The sequence below is a fragment of the Calliopsis andreniformis genome, unplaced genomic scaffold, assembly GCF_051401765.1.
Source record: "Calliopsis andreniformis isolate RMS-2024a unplaced genomic scaffold, iyCalAndr_principal scaffold0007, whole genome shotgun sequence".
NCBI lineage: Eukaryota > Metazoa > Arthropoda > Insecta > Hymenoptera > Andrenidae > Calliopsis > Calliopsis andreniformis.
This window is the reverse complement of record NW_027480425.1, coordinates 22,633,396-22,654,811: the sequence shown is the minus strand read 5'-3', so window position 1 is coordinate 22,654,811 and position 21,416 is coordinate 22,633,396.

Below are 21,416 nucleotides of genomic sequence, written 5' to 3'. Positions count from 1 at the left end.
GAAGCCTAGGCCGCTCGGATCGTAGAAATGACCATAACTTTCGCACTGTTCGCAATTATTCGATTTATACAATGGAAAAACTGTTCTATTTATTTTGTATTTTATGCTTCGGGCGTTGACTTCTAAGGCCCTCAGTATTCGATGTGGAGGTGCATCGCCCTAGAGCGAAACCTAGGTTGCCCGGAACGTTGAAATGACCATTACTTTCACTCTGGTTGCAATTATTCATGCTATACGATGGAAAAACTGTTGTATTTTTATTGTATTTTATGCTTCTGGCGTCGACTTCTTAGGCCCTAACTATTCGATCTGGTGGACCAACGCCCTAGAGTGAAGCCAAGGTTGCCCGTAACGTAGAAATGACTATTACCTTCAAACTGGTTGCAATTATTCCTGTCACACGATGGAAAGACTGTTGTATTTTTGTATCTTATGCTTCTGGCGTTGACTTCTTAGGCCCTATCTATTCGATCCGGTGGAGCAACGCCCTAGAGTGAGGCCTAGGTTGCCCGGAACATAGAAATGACCGTTACTTTCACAATATTTGCAAACATTCGTCTTATACGATGAAAAGCTGTTGTATTTATATTGTATATTATGCTTCTGGCGTTGACTTCTAAAGCCGTAGCTATTCAATGTGGTGGAGCAACGCCCTAGAGTGAAGCCTAGGCAGCTCGGATCGTAGAAATGACCATAACTTTCACACTGGTTGCAATTATTCGTTTTATACAATGGAAAACCTGTTCTATTTATTTTGTATTTTATGCTTCGGGCGTTGACTTCTAAGGCCCTAACGATTCGATCTGGTGGAGAAACGCCCTGGAGTGAAGCCTAGGTTGCCCGGAACGTAGAAATGACCATTACTTTCGCACTGGTTGCAATTATTCTTTTTATACGAGGGCAAAACTGTTGTATTTTTATTGTATTTTATGCCTCTGGCGTTGACTTCTTAGGTCCTAGCTATTCGATCTGGTGGAGCAACACCCTAGAGTGAAGCCTAGGTTTGCCCGGAACATAGAAATGACCACATCCTTCACACTGGTTGCAATTATTCCTGTGACACGATGGAAAAACTGTTGTATTTTTATTGTATTTTATGCCTCTGGCGTTGACTTCTTAGGCCCTAACTATTCGATCTGGTGGAGCAACGCCATAGAGTGAAGCCTAGGTTTGCCCGGAACATAGAAATGACCATAACTTTCACACCGGTTGCAAATATTCGTCTTATACGATGTAAAAACTGTTGCATTTTTATTGTATTTTATGCCTCTGGCGTTGACTTCTTAGGCCCTAACTATTCGATCTGGTGGAGCAACGCCCTAGAGTGAAGCCTAGGTTTGCCCGGAACATGGAAATGACCATAACCTTCACACCGGTTGCAAATATTCGTTTTATACGATGGAAAAACTGTTTTATTTATATTGTATTTTATGCTCCTGGAGTTGACTTCTAATTCCGTAGCCATTCGATCTGGTGGAGCAACGCCCTAGAGCGAAGCCTATGTTGCCGGGAACTTGGAAATGACCATAACTTTCATACTGGTGCAGTTATTCGTTTTATACAATGGAAAAACAGTTCTATTTATTTTGTATTTTATGATTCGAGCGTTGACTTCCTATGCCCTAACTATTCGATCTGGTGGAAGAACGCCCTAGAGTGAAGCCTAGGTTGCCCGGCATGTAGAAATGACAATAACTTTCACACTGGTTGCAATTATTCGTTCTATACGATGGAAAAGCTGTTGTATTTATATTATGTTTTATGCTTCTGGGGTTGACTTCTTAGGCCCTAGCTATTCTATCTGGTTGAGTAACGCCCTAGAGTGAAGCCCAGGTTGCCCAAAATGTAGAAATGACCATTACCATCACACTGGTTGCAATTATTCATTTTATACGATGGAAAAACTGTTGTATTTTTATTGTACTTTATGCTCCGGGCGTAGACTTCTAAGGCCCTAACTATTCGATCTGGTGGAGCAACGCCCTACAGTGTAGGCTAGGTTGCCCGGAAGGTAGAAATGACCATATCTTTCACACTGTTTGCAATTATTCATTCTATACGAGGGAAGAACTATTGTATTTTATTGTACTTTATGCTTCTGGCGTTGACTTCTTAGGCCCTAGCTATTCGATCTGGTGGAGCTGCGACCTTGACTGAAGCCTAGGTTGCCCGGAACGTAGAAGTGACTACATCTTCTACACTGGCTGCAATTATTCGTGTTATACGATGGAAATACTGTTGCATTTTTATCTTATTATATGCTTCGTGCGTAGCCTTCTAAGGCACTAACTCTTCGATCTGGTGGAGCAACGCCCTAGAGTGTAGGCTAGGTTGCCCGGAAGGTAGAAATGACCATCTCTTTCACACCGGTTACTATTATTTGTTTTTTACGATGGAAAGACTGTTGTATTTATACTGTGTTTTATGCCTCTGGAGTTGACTTCTTAGGCCCTAACTTTTCGATCTGGTGTAACAACGCCCTAGAGTGAATACTAGGTTGCCCGGAACGTAGATATGACCATACCTTTCACAATCGTTGCAATTATTTGTTTTATACGATGGAAAACTGTTGTATTTATTTTGTATTTTATGCTTCTGGCGTTGACTTCTTATGCCCTAACTATTCGCTCTTGAGGACCAACGCCCCAGAGTGAAGCCTACGTCGCCCGGGTCCTAGAAATGACCATCACCTTCACTCTGGTTGCAATTACTCCTGTTATACGACGGAAAAACTCTTGTATTTTTATTGTATTTTATGCGCCTGGAGTTGTTTTCTAAAGCACTAACTATTCGACCTGGTGGAGGAACGCCCTAGAGTGAAGCCTAGGTTGCCCGGAACGTAGAAATGACCATATCCTTCACACAGGTTGCAATTATTCCTGTTACACGATGGAAAAACTGTTGTATTTTTATTGTATTTTATGCCTCTGGCGTTGACTTCTTAGGCCCTAACTATTCGATCTGGTGGAGCAACGCCCTAGAGTGAAGCCTAGGTTTGCCCGGAACATGGAAATGACCATAACCTTCACACCGGTTGCAAATATTCGTTTTATACGATGGAAAAACTGTTTTATTTATTTCGTATTTTATGCTCCTGGAGTTGACTTCTAAGTCCGTAGCCATTCGATCTGGTGGAGCAACGCCCTAGAGTGAAGCCTATGTTGCCGGGAACGTAGAAATGACCATAACTTTCATGCTGGTGCAGTTATTCGTTTTATACAATGGAAAAGCTGTTGTATTTATATTGTATTTTATGCTCCGGGCATAGACTTCTTAGGTCCTAACTATTCGATCTGGTGGAGCAACACCCTAGAGTGAAGCCTAGGTTTGCCCGGAACATAGAAATGACCACATCCTTCACACTCGTTGCAATTATTCCTGTGACACGATGGAAAAACTGTTGTATTTTTATTGTATTTTATGCCTCTGGCGTTGACTTTTTAGGCCCTAACTATTCGATCTGGTGGAGCAACGCCCTAGAGTGAAGCCTAGGTTTGCCCGGAACATAGAAATGACCATAACTTTCACACCGGTTGCAAATATTCGTCTTATACGATGGAAAAACTGTTTTATTTTTATTGTGTTTTATGCCTCTGGAGTTGACTTCTTAGGCCCTAACTATTCGGTCTGGTGGAGAAACGCCATAGAGTGTAGCCTAGGTTGCCCGGAACGTAGAAATGACCATAACTTTCACACCGGTTGCAATTATTCGTTTTATACGATGGAAAAACTGTTGGATTTATTTTGTATTTTATGCTCCTGGAGTTGACTTCTAATTCCGTAGCCATTCGATCTGGTGGAGCAACGCCCTAGAGCGAAGCCTATGTTGCCGGGAACTTGGAAATGACCATAACTTTCATACTGGTGCAGTTATTCGTTTTATACAATGGAAAAACAGTTCTATTTATTTTGTATTTTATGATTCGAGCGTTGACTTCCTATGCCCTAACTATTCGATCTGGTGGAAGAACGCCCTAGAGTGAAGCCTAGGTTGCCCGGCATGTAGAAATGACAATAACTTTCACACTGGTTGCAATTATTCGTTCTATACGATGGAAAAGCTGTTGTATTTATATTATGTTTTATGCTTCTGGGGTTGACATCTTAGGCCCTAGCTATTCTATCTGGTTGAGTAACGCCCTAGAGTGAAGCCCAGGTTGCCCAAAATGTAGAAATGACCATTACCATCACACTGGTTGCAATTATTCATTTTATACGATGGAAAAGCTGTTGTATTTTTATTGTACTTTATGCTCCGGGCGTAGACTTCTAAGGCCCTAACTATTCGATCTGGTGGAGCAACGCCCTACAGTGTAGGCTAGGTTGCCCGGAAGGTAGAAATGACCATATCTTTCACACTGTTTGCAATTATTCATTCTATACGAGGGAAGAACTATTGTATTTTATTGTACTTTATGCTTCTGGCGTTGACTTCTTAGGCCCTAGCTATTCGATCTGGTGGAGCTGCGACCTTGACTGAAGCCTAGGTTGCCCGGAACGTAGAAGTGACTACATCTTCTACACTGGCTGCAATTATTCGTGTTATACGATGGAAATACTGTTGCATTTTTATCTTATTATATGCTTCGTGCGTAGCCTTCTAAGGCACTAACTCTTCGATCTGGTGGAGCAACGCCCTAGAGTGTAGGCTAGGTTGCCCGGAAGGTAGAAATGACCATCTCTTTCACACCGGTTACTATTATTTGTTTTTTACGATGGAAAGACTGTTGTATTTATACTGTGTTTTATGCCTCTGGAGTTGACTTCTTAGGCCCTAACTTTTCGATCTGGTGTAACAACGCCCTAGAGTGAATACTAGGTTGCCCGGAACGTAGATATGACCATACCTTTCACAATCGTTGCAATTATTTGTTTTATACGATGGAAAACTGTTGTATTTATTTTGTATTTTATGCTTCTGGCGTTGACTTCTTATGCCCTAACTATTCGCTCTTGAGGACCAACGCCCCAGAGTGAAGCCTACGTCGCCCGGGTCCTAGAAATGACCATCACCTTCACTCTGGTTGCAATTACTCCTGTTATACGACGGAAAAACTCTTGTATTTTTATTGTATTTTATGCGCCTGGAGTTGTTTTCTAAAGCACTAACTATTCGACCTGGTGGAGGAACGCCCTAGAGTGAAGCCTAGGTTGCCCGGAACGTAGAAATGACCATATCCTTCACACAGGTTGCAATTATTCCTGTTACACGATGGAAAAACTGTTGTATTTTTATTGTATTTTATGCCTCTGGCGTTGACTTCTTAGGCCCTAACTATTCGATCTGGTGGAGCAACGCCCTAGAGTGAAGCCTAGGTTTGCCCGGAACATGGAAATGACCATAACCTTCACACCGGTTGCAAATATTCGTTTTATACGATGGAAAAACTGTTTTATTTATTTCGTATTTTATGCTCCTGGAGTTGACTTCTAAGTCCGTAGCCATTCGATCTGGTGGAGCAACGCCCTAGAGTGAAGCCTATGTTGCCGGGAACGTAGAAATGACCATAACTTTCATGCTGGTGCAGTTATTCGTTTTATACAATGGAAAAGCTGTTGTATTTATATTGTATTTTATGCTCCGGGCATAGACTTCTAAGGCCCTGGCTATTCGATCTGGAGGAGCAACGCCCTTGAGTGAAGCATAGGTTGCCCGGAACGTAGAAATGACCCTAACTTTCAAACCAGTTTCAATTATCCGTTTTATACGTTGGAAAAACTGTTTTATTTATATTGTGTATTGTGCCTTGGAGTTGACTTCTTAGGCCCTAACTATTCGATCTGGTGGAGCAACGCCATAGAGTGTAGCCTAGGTTGTCCGGAACGTAGAAATGACCATAACTTTCAAACTGGTTGCAATTATTCGTTTTATACAGTGGAAAAGCTGATGTATTTATATTGTATTTTATGCTTCTGGCGTTGACTTCTAAGTCCCTAGCTATACGATCTGGTGGAGCAGCGCCCTAGAGTGAAGCCTAGGTTTCCCGGAACGTAGAAATGACCATTACCATCACGCTGGTTGCAATTATTCATTTTATACGATGGAAAAGCTGTTGTATTTATATTGTATTTTATGCTCCGGGCATAGACTTCTAAGGCCCTGGCTATTCGATCTGGAGGAGCAACGCCCTTGAGTGAAGCATAGGTTGCCCGGAACGTAGAAATGACCCTAACTTTCAAACCAGTTTCAATTATCCGTTTTATACGTTGGAAAAACTGTTGTATTTATTTTGTATTTTATGCTTCTGGCGTTGACTTCTTAGGCCCTAACTATTCGATCTGGTGGATGAACGCCCTAGAGTGAAGCCTAGGTTGCCTGGCATGTAGAAATGACCATAACTTTCACACTGGTTGCAATTATTCGTTCTATACGATGGAAAAACTGTTGTATTTTTATTGTATTTTATGCCTCTGGCGTTGACTTCTTAGGCCCTAACTATTCGATCTGGTAGACCAACGCCCTAGAGTGAAGCCAAGGTTGCCCGGAACGTAGAAATGACTATTACCTTCAAACTGGTTGCAATTATTCCTGTCACACGATGGAAAGACTGTTGTATTTTTGTATCTTATGCTTCTGGCGTTGACTTCTTAGGCCCTAACTATTCGATCCGGTGGAGCAACGCCCTAGAGTGAGGCCTAGGTTGCCCGGAACATAGAAATGACCGTTACTTTCACAATATTTGCAAACATTCGTCTTATACGATGGAAAGCTGTTGTATTTATATTGTATATTATGCTTCTGGCGTTGACTTCTAAGGCCGTAGCTATTCAATGTGGTGGAGCAACGCCCTAGAGTGAAGCCAAGGCAGCTCGGATCGTAGAAATGACCATAACTTTCACACTGGTTGCAATTATTCGTTTTATACAATGGAAAAACTGATCTATTTATTTTGTATCTTATGCTTCGGGCGTACACTTCTAAGGCCCTAACGATTCGATCTGGTGGAGAAACGCCCTAGAGTGAAGCCTAGGTTGCCCGGAACGTAGAAATGACCATTACTTTCGCACTGATTGCAATTATCCTTTTTATACGAGGGAAAAACTGTTGTATTTATATTATATTTTATGCTTCTGGCGTTGACTTCTTAGGCCCTAACTATTCGATCTGGTGGAACAACGCCCTAGAGTGAAGCCTAGGTTGCCCAGAACGTAGAAATGACCATAACTTTCACACTGGTTGCAATTATTCGTTTTATACAATGGAAAAACTGTTCTATTTAATTTGTATTTTATGCTTCGGGCGTTGACTTTTAAGGCCATACCTATTGGATCTGGTGGAGCGACGCCCTAGAGTGATGCCTAGGTTTCCCGGAACGTAGAAATGACCATCACTTTCACACTGTTTGCAATTACTCGTCTTATACGATGGAAAAACTGTTGTATTTATATTGTGTTTTATGCCTCTGGAGTTGACTTCTTAGGCCCTAACTTTTCGATCTGGTGTAACAACGCCCTAGAGTGAAGCCTAGGTTGCCCGGAACGTAGATATGACCATACCTTTCACACTCGTTGCAATTATTTGTTTTATACGATGGAAAAACTGTTGTATTTATTTTGTATTTTATGCTTCTGGCGTTGACTTCTTATGCCCTAACTATTCGCTCTTGTGGACCAACGCCCCAGAGTGAAGCCTACGTCGCCCGGGTCCTGGAAATGACCATCACCTTCACTCTGGTTGCAATTACTCCTGTTATACGATGGAAAAACTGTTGTATTTTTATTGTATTTTATGCGCCTGGAGTTGTTTTCTAAAGCACTATCTATTCGACCTGGTGGAGCAACGCCCTAGAGTGAAGCCTAGGTTGCCCGGAACGTCGAAATGACCATATCCTTCACACAGGTTGCAATTATTCCTGTTACACGATGGAAAAGCTGTTGTATTTTTATTGTATTTTATGCCTCTGGCGTTGACTTCTTAGGCCCTAACTATTCGATCTGGTGGAGCAACGCCCTAGAGTGAAGCCTAGGTTTGCCCGGAACATGGAAATGACCATAACCTTCACACCGGTTGCAAATATTCGGTTTATACGATGGAAAAACTGTTTTATTTATATTGTGTTTTGTGCCTTGGAGTTGACTTCTTAGGCCCTAACTATTCGATCTGGTGGAGCAACGCCATAGAGTGTAGCCTAGGTTGTCCGGAACGTAGAAATGACCATAACTTTCACACTGGTTGCAATTATTCGTTTTATACAGTGGAAAAGCTGTTGTATTTATATTGTATTTTATGCTTCTGGCGTTGACTTCTAAGGCCGTATCTATTCGATCTGGTGGAGTAACGCCCAAGAGTGAAGCCTAGGTTGCCCGGAACGTAGAAATGACCATTACCTTCACACTGGTTGCAATTACTACTGTTACACGATGCAAAAGCTGCTGTATCTATATTGTATTTTATGCTTCGGGCATTGACTCCTAAGGCCCTAACTATTCGATGTGGTGGAGCAACGCCCTAGAGTGAAGCCTAGGTTTGCCCGGAACATAGAAATGACCATATCCTTCACACTGGATGCAATTATTCCTGTTACACGATGGAAAAACTGTTGTATTTTTATTGTATTTTATGCCTCTGGCGTTGACTTCTAAGGCCCTAACTATTCGATCTGGTGGAGCAACGCCCTAGAGTGCAGCCTAGGTTTGCCCGGAACATAGAATTGACCATAACTTTCACACCGGTTGCAAATATTCGTCTTATACGATGGAAAAACTGTTTTATTTTTATTGTGTTTTATGCCTCTGGAGTTGACTTCTTAGGCCCTAACTATTCGGTCTGATGGAGAAACGCCATAGAGTGTAGCCTAGGTTGCCCGGAACGTAGAATTGACCATAACTTTCACACCGGTTGCAATTATTCGTTTTATACGATAGAAAAACTGTTGTATTTATTTCGTATTTTATGCTCCTGGAGTTGACTTCTAAGTTCGTAGCCATTCGATCTGGTGGAGCAACGCCCTAGAGTGAAGCCTATGTTGCCGGGAACGTAGAAATGACCATAACTTTCATACTGGTGCAGTTATTCGTTTTATACAATGGAAAAGCTGTTGTATTTATATTGTATTTTATGCTCCGGGCATAGACTTCTAAGGCCCTGGCTATTCGATCTGGAGGAGCAACGCCCTTGAGTGAAGCATAGGTTGCCCGGAACGTAGAAATGACCCTAACTTTCAAACCAGTTTCAATTATCCGTTTTATACGTTGGAAAAACTGTTTTATTTATATTGTGTTTTTTGCCTTGGAGTTGACTTCTTAGGCCCTAACTATTCGATCTGGTGGAGCAACGCCATAGAGTGTAGCCTAGGTTGTCCGGAACGTAGAAATGAGCATAACTTTCACACTGGTTGCAATTATTCGTTTTATACAGTGGAAAAGCTGTTGTATTTATATTGTATTTTATGCTTCTGGCGTTGACTTCTAAGTCCCTAGCTATACGATCTGGTGGAGCAGCGCCCTAGAGTGAAGCCTAGGTTTCCCGGAACGTAGAAATGACCATTACCATCACGCTGGTTGCAATTATTCATTTTATACGATGGAAAAGCTGTTGTATTTTTATTGCATTTTATGCTCCGGGCATAGACTTCTAAGGCCCTGGCTATTCGATCTGGAGGAGCAACGCCCTTGAGTGAAGTCTAGGTTGCCCGGAACGTAGAAATGACCCTAACTTTCAAACCAGTTTCAATTATCCGTTTTATACGATGGAAACACTGTTGTATTTATTTTGTATTTTATGCTTCTGGCGTTGACTTCTAAGGCCGTATCTATTCGATCTGGTGGAGTAACGCCCAAGAGTGAAGCCTAGGTTGCCCGGAACGTAGAAATGACCATTACCTTCACACTGGTTGCAATTACTACTGTTACACGATGCAAAAGCTGCTGTATCTATATTGTATTTTATGCTTCGGGCATTGACTCCTAAGGCCCTAACTATTCGATGTGGTGGAGCAACGCCCTAGAGCGAAATCTAGGTTGCCAGGAAGGTAGAAATGACCATATCGTAAACACTGGTTGCAATTATTCTTGTTACACGATGGAAAAACTGTTGTATTTTTATTGTATTTTATGCCTCTGGCGTTGACTTCTTAGGCCCTAACTATTCGATCTGGTGGAGCAACGCCCTAGAGTGAAGCCTAGGTTTGCCCGGAACATAGAAATGACCATATCCTTCACACTGGATGCAATTATTCCTGTTACACGATGGAAAAACTGTTGTATTTTTATTGTATTTTATGCCTCTGGCGTTGACTTCTTAGGCCCTAACTATTCGATCTGGTGGAGCAACGCCCTAGAGTGAAGCCTAGGTTTTGCCCGGAACATAGAATTGACCATAACTTTCACACCGGTAGCAAATATTCGTCTTATACGATGGAAAAACTGTTTTATTTTTATTGTGTTTTATGCCTCTGGAGTTGACTTCTTAGGCCCTAACTATTCGGTCTGGTGGAGAAACGCCCTAGAGTGAGGCCTAGGTTGCCCGGAACATAGAAATGACTGTTACTTTCACAATATTTGCAAACATTCGTCTTATACGATGGAAAGCTGTTGTATTTATATTGTATTTTATGCTTCGGGCGTTGACTTCTAAGGCCATACCTATTGGATCTGGTGGAGCGACGCCCTAGAGTGATGCCTAGGTTTCCCGGAACGTAGAAATGACCATCACTTTCACACTGTTTGCAATTACTCGTCTTATACGATGGAAAAACTGTTGTATTTATATTGTATTTTATGCTTCTGGCGTCGACTTTTTGGGCCCTAACTATTCGATCTGGTGGAGCAACGCCCTAGGGTGAAGTCTAGGTTGCGCGGAACGTAGAAATTACCATAGCTTTCATACTGGTTTCAATTATTCGTTTTATACGATGGAAAAACTGTTGTATTTATATTGTATTTTATGCTTCTGGCGTTGACTTCTTAGGCCCTAACTATTCTATCTGGTGGAACAACGCCCTAGAGTGAAGCCTAGGTTGCCCGGAACGTAGAAATTACCATCACTTTCACACTGGTTGCAATTGTTCCTCTTATACGATGTCAAAACTGTTGTATCTTTATGGTATTTTATGCTTCGGCCATTAACTTCTAAGGCCCTAGCTATTCGATCTTTTGGAGCAAAGACCTAGAGTGAAGCCTAGGTTGCCCGAAACGTAGAAATGACCATTACTTTCACTCTGGTTGCAATTATTCATGCTATACGATGGAAAAACTGTTGTATTTTTATTGTATTTTATGCTTCTGGCGTCGACTTCTTAGGCCCTAACTATTCGATCTGGTGGACCAACGCCCTAGAGTGAAGCCAAGGTTGCCCGGAACGTAGAAATGACTATTACCTTCAAACTGGTTGCAATTATTCCTGTCACACGATGGAAAGACTGTTGTATTTTTGTATCTTATGCTTCTGGCGTTGACTTCGTAGGCCCTATCTATTTGATCCGGTGGAGCAACGCCCTAGAGTGAGGCCTAGGTTGCCCGGAACATAGAAATGACCGTTACTTTCACAATATTTGCAAACATTCGTCTTATACGATGAAAAGCTGTTGTATTTATATTGTATATTATGCTTCTGGCGTAGACTTCTAAGGCCGTAGAATTCAATGTTGTGGAGCAACGCCCTAGAGTGAAGCCTAGGCAGCTCGGATCGTAGAAATGACCATAACTTTCACACTGGTTGCAATTATTCGTTTTATACAATGGAAAACCTGTTCTATTTATTTTGTATTTTATGCTTCGGGCGTTGACTTCTAAGGCCCTAACGATTCGATCTGGTGGAGAAACGCCCTAGAGTGAAGCCTAGGTTGCCAGGAAGGTAGAAATGACCATATCGTTCACACTGGTTGCAATTATTCTTGTTACACGATGGAAAAACTGTTGTATTTTTATTGTATTTTATGCCTCTGGCGTTGACTTCTTAGGCCCTAACTATTCGATCTGGTGGAGCAACGCCCTAGAGTGAAGCCTAGGTTTGCCCGGAACATAGAAATGACCATATCCTTCACACTGGTTGCAATTATTCCTGTTACACGATGGAAAAACTGTTGTATTTTTATTGTATTTTATGCCTCTGGCGTTGTCTTCTTAGGCCCTAACTATTCGATCTGGTGGAGCAACGCCCTAGAGTGAAGCCTAGGTTTGCCCGGAACATAGAATTGACCATAACTTTCACACCGGTTGCAAATATTCGTCTTATACGATGAAAAACTGTTTTATTTTTATTGTGTTTTATGCCTCTGGAGTTGACTTCTTAGGCCCTAACTATTCGGTCTGGTGGAGAAACGCCATAGAGTGTAGCCTAGGTTGCCCGGAACGTAGAAATGACCATAACTTTCACACCGGTTGCAATTATTCGTTTTATACGATAGAAAAACTGTTGTATTTATTTCGTATTTTATGCTCCTGGAGTTGACTTCTAAGTCCGTAGCCATTCGATCTGGTGGAGCAACGCCCTAGAGTGAAGCCTATGTTGCCGGGAACGTAGAAATGACCATAACTTTCATACTGGTGCAGTTATTCGTTTTATACAATGGAAAAACAGTTCTATTTATTTTGTATTTTATGATTCGAGCGTTGACTTCTAAGGCCCAAACTATTCTATCTGGTGGGGCAACGTCCAAGAGTCAAGCCTATGTCGCCCGGAACGTAGAAATGACCATAACTTTCACACTGGTTGCAATTATTCGTTTTATACAATGGAAAAACAGTTGTATTTTTATTGTATTTTATGCTCCGGGCATAGACTTCTAAGGCCCTGGCTATTCGATCTGGAGGAGCAACGCCCTTGAGTGAAGCCTAGGTTGCCCGGAACGTAGAAATGACCCTAACTTTCAAACCAGTTTCAATTATCCGTTTTATACGGTGGAAAAACTGTTGTATTTATTTTGTATTTTATGCTTCTGGCGTTGACTTCTTAGGCCCTAACTATTCGATCTGGTGGATGAACGCACTAGAGTGAAGCCTAGGTTGCCTGGCATGTAGAAATGACCATAACTTTCACACTGGTTGCAATTATTCGTTCTATACGATGGAAAAACTGTTGTATTTTTATTGTATTTTATGCCTCTGGCTTTGACTTCTTAGGCCCTAACTATTCGATCTGGTGGAGCAACGCCCTAGAGTGAAGCCTAGGTTTGCCCGGAACATAGAAATGACCATATCCTTCACACTGGTTGCAATTATTCCTGTTACACGATGGAAAAACTGTTGTATTTTTATTGTATTTTATGCCTCTGGCGTTGTCTTCTTAGGCCCTAACTATTCGATCTGGTGGAGCAACGCCCTAGAGTGAAGCCTAGGTTTGCCCGGAACATAGAATTGACCATAACTTTCACACCGGTTGCAAATATTCGTCTTATACGATGGAAAAACTGTTTTATTTTTATTGTGTTTTATGCCTCTGGAGTTGACTTCTTAGGCCCTAACTATTCGGTCTGGTGGAGAAACGCCATAGAGTGTAGCCTAGGTTGCCCGGAACGTAGAAATGACCATAACTTTCACACCGGTTGCAATTATTCGTTTTACACGATAGAAAAACTGTTGTATTTATTTCGTATTTTATGCTCCTGGAGTTGACTTCTAAGTCCGTAGCCATTCGATCTGGTGGAGCAACGCCCTAGAGTGAAGCCTATGTTGCCGGGAACGTAGAAATGACCATAACTTTCATACTGGTGCAGTTATTCGTTTTATACAATGGAAAAACAGTTCTATTTATTTTGTATTTTATGATTCGAGCGTTGACTTCTAAGGCCCAAACTATTCTATCTGGTGGGGCAACGTCCAAGAGTCAAGCCTATGTCGCCCGGAACGTAGAAATGACCATAACTTTCACACTGGTTGCAATTATTCGTTTTATACAATGGAAAAGCTGTTGTATTTTTATTGTATTTTATGCTCCGGGCATAGACTTCTAAGGCCCTGGCTATTCGATCTGGAGGAGCAACGCCCTTGAGTGAAGCCTAGGTTGCCCGGAACGTAGAAATGACCCTAACTTTCAAACCAGTTTCAATTATCCGTTTTATACGGTGGAAAAACTGTTGTATTTATTTTGTATTTTATGCTTCTGGCGTTGACTTCTTAGGCCCTAACCATTCGATCTGGTGGATGAACGCACTAGAGTGAAGCCTAGGTTGCCTGCCATGTAGAAGTGACCATAACTTTCACACTGGTTGCAATTATTCGTTCTATACGATGGAAAAACTGTTGTATTTTTATTGTATTTTATGCCTCTGGCGTTGACTTCTTAGGCCCTAACTATTCGATCTGGTGGAGCAACGCCCTAGAGTGAAGCCTAGGTTTGCCCGGAACATAGAAATGACCATATCCTTCACACTGGTTGCAATTATTCCTGTTACACGATGGAAAAACTGTTGTATTTTTATTGTATTTTATGCCTCTGGCGTTGACTTCTTAGGCCCTAACTATTCGATCTGGTGGAGCAACGCCCTAGAGTGAAGCCTAGGTTTGCCCGGAACATAGAAATGACCATAACTTTCACACCGGTTGCAAATATTCGTCTTAAACGATGGAAAAACTGTTTTATTTTTATTGTGTTTTATGCCTCTGGAGTTGACTTCTTAGGCCCTAACTATTCGGTCTGGTGGAGAAACGCTATACAGTGTAGCCTAGGTTGCCCGGAACGTAGAAATGACCATAACTTTCACACCGGTTGCAATTATTCGTTTTATACGATGGAAAAACTGTTGGCTTTATTTTGTATTTTATGCTCCTGGAGTTGACTTCTAAGTCCGTAGCCATTCGATCTGGTGGAGCAACGCCCTAGAGCGAAGCCTATGTTGCCGGGAACGTAGAAATGACCATAACTTTCATACTGGTGCAGTTATTCGTTTTATACAATGGAAAAACAGTTCTATTTATTTTGTATTTTATGATACGAGCGTTGACTTATAAGGCCCAAACTATTCTATCTGGTGGGGCAACGGCCAAGAGTCAAGCCTATGTCGCCTGGAACGTAGAAATGACCATAACTTTCACACTGGTTGCAACTATTCGTTTTATACAATGGAAAAGCTGTTGTATTTATATTGTATTTTATGCTTCTGGCGTTGACTTCTAAGGCCGTATCTATTCGATCAGGTGGAGTAACGCCTAAGAGTGAAGCCTAGGTTGCCCGGAACGTAGAAATGACCATTACCTTCACACTGGTTGCAATTACTACTGTTACACGATGCAAAAGCTGCTGTATCTATATTGTATTTTATGCTTCGGGCATTGACTCCTAAGGCCCTAACTATTCGATGTGGTGGAGCAACGCCCTAGAGCGAAATCTAGGTTGCCAGGAAGGTAGAAATGACCATATCGTTCACACTGGTTGCAATTATTCTTGTTACACGATGGAAAAACTGTTGTATTTTTATTGTATTTTATGCCTCTGGCGTTGACTTCTTAGGCCCTAACTATTCGATCTGGTGGAGCAATGCCCTAGAGTGAAGCCTAGGTTTGCCCGGAACATAGAATGGACCATAACTTTCACACCGGTTGCAAATATTCGTCTTATACGATGGAAAAACTGTTTTATTTTTATTGTGTTTTATGCCTCTGGAGTTGACTTCTTAGGCCCTAACTATTCGATCTGGTGGAGCAACGCCCTAGAGTGAAGCCTAGGTTGCCGGGAACGTAGAAATGACCATAACTTTCATACTAGTGCAGTTATTCGTTTTATACAATGGAAAAACAGTTGTATTTTTATTGTATTTTATGCTCCGGGCATAGACTTCTAAGGCCCTGGCTATTCGATCTGGAGGAGCAACGCCCTTGAGTGAAGCCTAGGTTGCCCGGAACGTAGAAATGACCCTAACTTTCAAACCAGTTTCAATTATCCGTTTTATACGGTGGAAAAACTGTTGTATTTATTTTGTATTTTATGCTTCTGGCGTTGACTTCTTAGGCCCTAACTATTCGATCTGGTGGATGAACGCACTAGAGTGAAGCCTAGGTTGCCTGGCATGTAGAAATGACCATAACTTTCACACTGGTTGCAATTATTCGTTCTATACGATGGAAAAACTGTTGTATTTTTATTGAATTTTATGCCTCTGGCGTTGACTTCTTAGGCCCTAACTATTCGATCTGGTGGAGCAACGCCCTAGAGTGAAGCCTAGGTTTGCCCGGAACATAGAAATGACCATATCCTTCACACTGGTTGCAATTATTCCTGTTACACGATGGAAAAACTGTTGTATTTTTATTGTATTTTATGCCTCTGGCGTTGACTTCTTAGGCCCTAACTATTCGATCTGGTGGAGCAACGCCCTAGAGTGAAGCCTAGGTTTGCCCGGAACATAGAAATGACCATAACCTTCACACCGGTTGCAAATATTCGTCTTATACGATGGAAAAACTGTTTTATTTTTATTGTGTTTCATGCATCTGGAGTTGACTTCTTAGGCCCTAACTATTCGGTCTGGTGGAGAAACGCTATACAGTGTAGTCTAGGTTGCCCGGAACGTAGAAATGACCATAACTTTCACACCGGTTGCAATTATTCGTTTTATACGATGGAAAAACTGTTGGATTTATTTTGTATTTTATGCTCCTGGAGTTGACTTCTAAGTCCGTAGCCATTCGATCTGGTGGAGCAACGCCCTAGAGCGAAGCCTATGTTGCCGGGAACGTAGAAATGACCATAACTTTCATACTGGTGCAGTTATTCGTTTTATACAATGGAAAAACAGTTCTATTTATTTTGTATTTTATGATACGAGCGTTGACTTATAAGGCCCAAACTATTCTATCTGGTGGGGCAACGGCCAAGAGTCAAGCCTATGTCGCCCGGAACGTAGAAATGACCATAACTTTCACACTGGTTGCAACTATTCGTTTTATACAATGGAAAAGCTGTTGTATTTATATTGTATTTTATGCTTCTGGCGTTGACTTCTAAGGCCGTATCTATTCGATCAGGTGGAGTAACGCCCAAGAGTGAAGCCTAGGTTGCCCGGAACGTAGAAATGACCATTACCTTCACATAGGTTGCAGTTATTCATTCTATACGAGTGAAGGACTGTTGTATTTTACTGTATTTTATGCTTCTGGCGTTGAGTTCTAAGGCCGTAGCTATTCGATGTGGTGGAGTAACACCCTAGAGTGGAGCCTAGGTTGCCCGGAATGTAGAAATGACCATATCTTTCACACCAGTTTCAATTATTCGTTTTTTACGATGTAAAAGCTGTTTTATTTATTTTGTATTTGGTGCTTCTGGCCTTGACTTCCTATGCCCTAACTATTCGATCTGGTGGACCAACGCCCTAGAGTGAAGCCTAGGTTGCCCTGCATGTAGAAATGACAATAACTTTCACACTGGTTGCAATTATTCGTTCTATACGATGGAAAAGCTGTTGTATTTATATTATGTTTTATGCTTCTGGGGTTGACTTCTTAGGCCCTAGCTATTCGATATGGTTGAGTAACGCCCTAGAGTGAAGCCCAGGTTGCCCAAAATGTAGAAATGACCATTACCATCACACTGGTTGCAATTATTCATTTTATACGATGGAAAAACTGTTGTATTTTTATTGTACTTTATGTTCCGGGCGTACTCTTCTAAGGCCCTAACTATTCGATCTGGTGGAGCAACGCCCTAGAATGTAGGCTAGGTTGCCCGGAAGGTAGAAATGACCATATCGTTCACACCGGTTACTATTATTTGTTTTTTACGATGGAAAGACTGTTGTATTTATATTGTGTTTTATGCCTCTGGAGTTGACTTCTTAGGCCCTAACTTTTCGATCTGGTGTAACAACGCCCTAGAGTGAAGCCTAGGTTGCCCGGAACGTAGATATGACCATACCTTTCACACTCGTTGCAATTATTTGTTTTATACGATGGAAAAACTGTTGTATTTATTTTGTATTTTATGCTTCTGGCGTTGACTTCTTATGCCCTAACTATTCGCTCTTGTGGACCAACGCCCCAGAGTGAAGCCTACGTCGCCCGGGTCCTAGAAATGACCATCACCTTCACTCTGGTTGCAATTACTCCTGTTATACGATGGAAAAACTGTTGTATTTTTATTGTATTTTATGCGCCTGGAGTTGTTTTCTAAAGCACTAACTATTCGACCTGGTGGAGCAACGCCCTAGAGTGAAGCCTAGGTTGCCCGAAACGTAGAAATGACCATATCCTTCACACAGGTTGCAATTATTCCTGTTACACGATGGAAAAACTGTTGTATTTTTAATGTATTTTATGACTCTGGCGTTGACTTCTTAGGCCCTAACTATTCGATCTGGTGGAGCAACGCCCCAGAGTGAAGCCTAGGTTTGCCCGGAACATAGAATCGACCATAACTTTCACACCGGTTGCAAATATTCGTCTTATACGATGGAAAAACTGTTTTATTTTTATTGTGTTTTATGCCTCTGGAGTTGACTTCTTAGGCCCTAACTATTCGGTCTGGTGGAGAAACGCCATAGAGTGTAGCCTAGGTTGCCCGGAACGTAGAAATGACCATAACATTCACACCGGTTGCAATTATTCGTTTTATACGATAGAAAAACTGTTGTATTTATTTCGTATTTTATGCTCCGGGCATAGACTTCTAAGGCCCTGGCTATTCGATCTGGAGGAGCAACGCCCTTGAGTGAAGCCTAGGTTGCCCGGAACGTAGAAATGACCCTAACTTTCAAACCAGTTTCAATTATCCGTTTTATACGGTGGAAAAACTGTTGTATTTATTTTGTATTTTATGCCTCTGGCGTTGACTTCTTAGGCCCTAACTATTCGATCTGGTGGAGCAACGCCCTAGAGTGAAGCCTAGGTTTGCCCGGAACATAGAAATGACCATAACTTTCACACCGGTTGCAAATATTCGTCTTATACGAGGGAAAAACTGTTGTATTTTTATTGTATTTTATGCCTCTGGAGTTGACTTCTTAGGCCCTAACTATTCGATCGGGTGGAGCAACGCCATAGAGTGTAGCCTAGGTTGTCCGGAACGTAGAAATGACCATAACTTTCACACTGGTTGCAATTATTCGTTTTATACAGTGGAAAAGCTGTTGTATTTATATTGTATTTTATGCTTCTGGCGTTGACTTCTAAGTCCCTAGCTATACGATCTGGTGGAGCAGCGCCCTAGAGTGAAGCCTAGGTTTCCCGGAACGTAGAAATGACCATTACCATCACGCTGGTTGCAATTATTCATTTTATACGATGGAAAAGCTGTTGTATTTTTATTGTATTTTATGCTCCGGGCATAGACTTCTAAGGCCCTGGCTATTCGATCTGGAGGAGCAACGCCCTTGAGTGAAGCCTAGGTTGCCCGGAACGTAGAAATGACCCTAACTTTCAAACCAGTTTCAATTATCCGTTTTATACGATGGAAACACTGTTGTATTTATTTTGTATTTTATGCTTCTGGCGTTGACTTCTAAGGCCGTATCTATTCGATCTGGTGGAGTAACGCCCAAGAGTGAAGTCTAGGTTGCCCGGAACGTAGAAATGGCCATTACCTTCACACTGGTTGCAATTACTACTGTTACACGATGCAAAAGCTGCTGTATCTATATTGTATTTTATGCTTCGGGCATTGACTCCTAAGGCCCTAACTATTCGATGTGGTGGAGCAACGCCCTAGAGCGAAATCTAGGTTGCCAGGAAGGTAGAAATGACCATATCGTTCACACTGGTTGCAATTATTCTTGTTACACGATGGAAAAACTGTTGTATTTTTATTGTATTTTATGCCTCTGGCGTTGACTTCTTAGGCCCTAACTATTCGATCTGGTGGAGCAACGCCCTAGAGTGAAGCCTAGGTTTGCCCGGAACATAGAAATGACCATATCCTTCACACTGGTTGCAATTATTCCTGTTACACGATGGAAAAACTATTGTATTTTTATTGTATTTTATGCCTCTGGCGTTGTCTTCTTAGGCCCTAACTATTCGATCTGGTGGAGCAACGCCCTAGAGTGAAGCCTAGGTTTGCCCGGAACATAGAATTGACCATAACTTTCACACCGGTTGCAAATATTCGTCTTATACGATGGAAAAACTGTTTTATTTTTATTGTGTTTTATGCCTCTGGAGTTGACTTCTTAGGCCCTAACTATTCGGTCTGGTGGAGAAACGCCATAGAGTGTAGCCTAGGTTGCCCGGAACGTAGAAATGACCATAACTTTCACACCGGTTGCAATTATTCGTTTTATACGATAGGAAAACTGTTGTATTTATTTCGTATTTTATGCTCCTGGAGTTGACTTCTAAGTCCGTAGCCATTCGATCTGGTGGAGCAACGCCCTAGAGTGAAGCCTATGTTGCCGGGAACGTAGAAATGACCATAACTTTCATACTGGTGCAGTTATTCGTTTTATACAATGGAAAAACAGTTCTATTTATTTTGTATTTTATGATTCGAGCGTTGACTTCTAAGGCCCAAACTATTTTATCTGGTGGGGCAACGTCCAAGAGTCAAGCCTATGTCGCCCGGAACGTAGAAATGACCATAACTTTCACACTGGTTGCAATTATTCGTTTTATACAATGGAAAAACAGTTGTATTTTTATTGTATTTTATGCTCCGGGCATAGACTTCTAAGGCCCTGGCTATTCGATCTGGAGGAGCAACGCCCTTGAGTGAAGCCTAGGTTGCCCGGAACGTAGAAATGACCCTAACTTTCAAACCAGTTTCAATTATCCGTTTTATACGGTGGAAAGACTGTTGTATTTATTTTGTATCTTATGCTTCTGGCGTTGACTTCTTAGGCCCTAACTATTCGATCTGGTGGATGAACGCACTAGAGTGAAGCCTAGGTTGCCTGGCATGTAGAAATGACCATAACTTTCACACTGGTTGCAATTATTCGTTCTATACGATGGAAAAACTGTTGTATTTTTATTGTATTTTATGCTTCTGGCGTTGACTTCTTAGGCCCTAACTATTCGATCAGGTGGAGTAACGCCCAAGAGTGAAGCCTAGGTTGCCCGGAACGTATAAATGACCATTACCTTCACACTGGTTGCAATTACTACTGTTACACGATGCAAAAGCTGCTGTATCTATATTGTATTTTATGCTTCGGGCATTGACTCCTAAGGCCCTAACTCTGCGATGTGGTGGAGCAACGCCCTAGAGCGAAATCTAGGTTGCCAGGAAGGTAGAAGTGACCATATCGTTCACACTGGTTGCAATTATTCTTGTTACACGATGGAAAAACTGTTGTATTTTTATTGTATTTTATGACTCTGGCGTTGACTTCTTAGGCCCTAACTATTCGATCTGGTGGAGCAACGCCCCAGAGTGAAGCCTAGGTTTGCCCGGAACATAGAATCGACCATAACTTTCACACCGGTTGCAAATATTCGTCTTATACGATGGAAAAGCTGTTTTATTTTTATTGTGTTTTATGCCTCTGGAGTTGACTTCTTAGGCCCTAACTATTCGGTCTGGTGGAGAAACGCCATAGAGTGTAGCCTAG